Below are 3,214 nucleotides of genomic sequence, written 5' to 3'. Positions count from 1 at the left end.
CATGAACTTTAGGTGGTTTAATATGGTGCAAGTATGAAACCCACCTATGCCTTAAACAATGCATGCAAGGTGTTTGATAAAATTCTTAAGATGGAAGAAGTTCATGTTTGTATGGTTCTATGATGTCTAAATGACAAGTTCATGTTAGCTATATACTTCAATATGAATTCCATGCTTTTCATGTGTTGCTATTGTGGTGGTATGAAGCATGGAAGATAATGGAGATATACAATATGTACATGAAATATATCCAAGCATTCCTTACAATGTTTAAGATGTTGAATAACTATATGAAATATTATATCCCCTACTTATGATATTATGAATTGTGGACTCAAATTTTGTGATCAAGTCATGTCATGTGTGTCAGTTTCCTTCTATCGAGTCCTGGGGGTATTCATACCCGAAAAATACAGTTGTATGCCTAGAGCCATGTCATATTGTCACGATAATCTCAGTCAAGCTATAATCTATAGAACTCAGTCAGTCATGTGACTTAGGATACCTCAGAAATCTCATGATCTCAGTTAACTCTTAGATAATAGTACTACTCCATCAGTAAATGGAAGTCAGTTAATTTGTCCACGTACAGTCAGTTGAATCATGTTTAGTCTCTTCAAATAGGAGTAGAAGTTAGCACCGAGTGAACCCAAGGATGGGGACTCACCTACCAGTTTAGGGTGTGTTTCTTTGCAGTCATCCTTGTGTTCCAGAACTACGTAGCCAGCATAGGTTGAAACATATTATCCTGTCGGATTAGGGTTGATGAGGTTGATTAACCTGTTAGTTTGGGGTCCCACCATTCTCACTTTGAGTACCTGCTAGATAAGGGTCACTCACAACTGTCCTTACTAGTGGCGTGGTATTGACACCCTTTCAGTCGCGGCGGAGATTGGACCCCAGCTTAGCCGTAATGGTAGACATGGGGCATATCAGTTAAACAACTACCCCTATAGTTTCAGTATCAGTCTTAATAAAAGAACTCAAGACAGTTTTTCAGATATCAGTATACTAGGACTGTTAGATATGGTCAAATTCAGTTATAGTACGAAACTCAGAGAGTTCAACCAGATTCAGGGCTGTCAGATACAGTCATCCATGTTATCAAAACTACAGTTCCAGCCATTTATTAGCGTACAGATTTAGACATTACATACTTTTGATCTTAGTTACTATGTATGTATGTTGTACTCTTACGTTCATATTAGTCAGTCGGTAGTATTATTCATTCATGTAAACCCTTTACATTAGCCTACCTCACTCATATACTCAGTACTCCAGTTTTACTAATGCATTTGCGCTATGGTGCTTTCTTTTCATGTTACACCATAGGTTCAAAAGTACGAGTCCCAAACCAGCAGTAGCAGTCGCATTCAGCATACAAAGTTGTAATAATTCATCTTCATTCGAGGACGACATTATTTGATTTATTCATTTATTTCTTCAATTCAGTTTTATGGAGTTAGTTGGAGATATGTTCCTTCAACTCCTTATTTTAGAAAGTACTTAGAGGATTTTGAATTTACGCTCAGATTTAGCTTTTAGATTTAGTTTTCAATTGTTTTTGGTATTTTTTGCCTATATGGATGTTATATTATTTCAGTTGAACCTTATGGCCTATTGTGTATATTTTTTGCATTATTATGTCATGAATTGCAGTATACAAGTACAGATATCAATCAAGGGTTAGCTTGTGGTTCCTCGAGGTCATAAGCACCGTGTAGCATTCTGGTTCAGAAAATTAGGGCATTACAAACTTAGTATCTGAGCCTAAGGTTCAATAGAGTCCTAGGAAGTCTGAAAGCAGCATCTAGTAGAGTCTTGTACATGGGTGTGTTGTGCGCTACATTTATGTACAGGAGGCTATGAGATATTTTAAGAACAGTTCCCTTTCTTCAGTATTCATGTCATGCTAGTAAGCATAATTTCAAGTCAGTCTCTCACACTAATCCTCTCTTCTCTTATTTCAGAAACATGCCTCCAACGAGAAGAAATCAGCCAGCTCCTCCGCCCGAAGATCCTTTGGGCGAACATGTTTCTCATGTAGAGCTCAGGACCATATTTACCGCTCTTGCTCAGTCGGTAGCTGCCCATAATGAACGACCAGCTGTCGTTTTGACCATACCAGTGGCCAATTCAGCAACAGCTAGGATTTGGGACTTCACCCGAATGAACCCTCCATCCTTCTTTGGGTCTAAGCCACGAGGATCCTCAGGAATTCGTTGAACAAGTCCAAAAGGTTATTGATATCATGGGAGTCATTTCCTCTCAGAGTTTCGAGTTGTCCGCATACCAATTTTAGGATGTTGCTCACACATGGTACAAGTAGTGATTAGCAGAAAGGTTAGAGGATGCAGGTCCTATTGAGTGGGAAGAATTTGTCACGACTTTCTTAGATAAATTCTTTCCCCGAGAGCTGAGAGAGGCCAAAGTTCTTGAGTTCATCAATCTCAGGCTGGGAAATATGATAGTTAGAGAGTATTCTCTTAGATTTACTCAGCTGGCTAGATATCCCCCTCATGTGGTTGCAGATAATAGGGATAAAATAAGCAAGTTCATGTTAGGGGTGAATGATAGTGTGGTAAATGAGTGTAGGTCTGCTATGTTGAACAGTGATATGACTTTAGCTAGGATCATGACCCACGCTTAATAAATAGAGGAGCAAAAGGTTAAGACTGGGGAGAGGCAGAACAAGAGAGAAAAAGCAGGCAGTTTCAGTTTTGCTCAGCCCAAATCAGAGGGAGGAAATTGTTCACAGTTTCATCCTAAGTCAGCAGTTCTAGCCCCTTCCTCCTCTAGTGCCCCAGTGTCAAAGTTCAGGGACGACAACAGAAATAGAGTACCAGGCTCTAAATCTCAGGGCAGTGTTAGCAGTGCCCGAACAAACCCCCTTTGTCAGACTTGTGGTAAGAACCATAAGGGTATTTGCAGAGCCGGTAGTGATGTCTTTTTTTGTTATGGTAAGCGAGGCCACAAGATTAGGGAGTGTCCTCAGCCAGGCCCTCAGAGTCAGCAGAATCATTTCATAGCTCTGTCCGATTGCTCGAACCAGTAAGGTGCTATTTCCAGTGCTACTAGTAGGCAACGTCCAAATAGACTCTATGCTCTTTAGACCCGACAGGATTAGGAAAATTCTCCTGATGTCATTACTGGTATGTTATAGATTTTCCATGTTTATGTTTATGCTTTGCTAGACCCAGGTGCATCCTTGTGT

The sequence above is a fragment of the Capsicum annuum genome, chromosome 3 (assembly GCF_002878395.1).
Source record: "Capsicum annuum cultivar UCD-10X-F1 chromosome 3, UCD10Xv1.1, whole genome shotgun sequence".
Taxonomy (NCBI): Eukaryota; Viridiplantae; Streptophyta; class Magnoliopsida; order Solanales; family Solanaceae; genus Capsicum; species Capsicum annuum.
The sequence above is the reverse complement of the archived record's forward strand: the minus strand, read 5'-3'. Positions refer to the sequence as shown.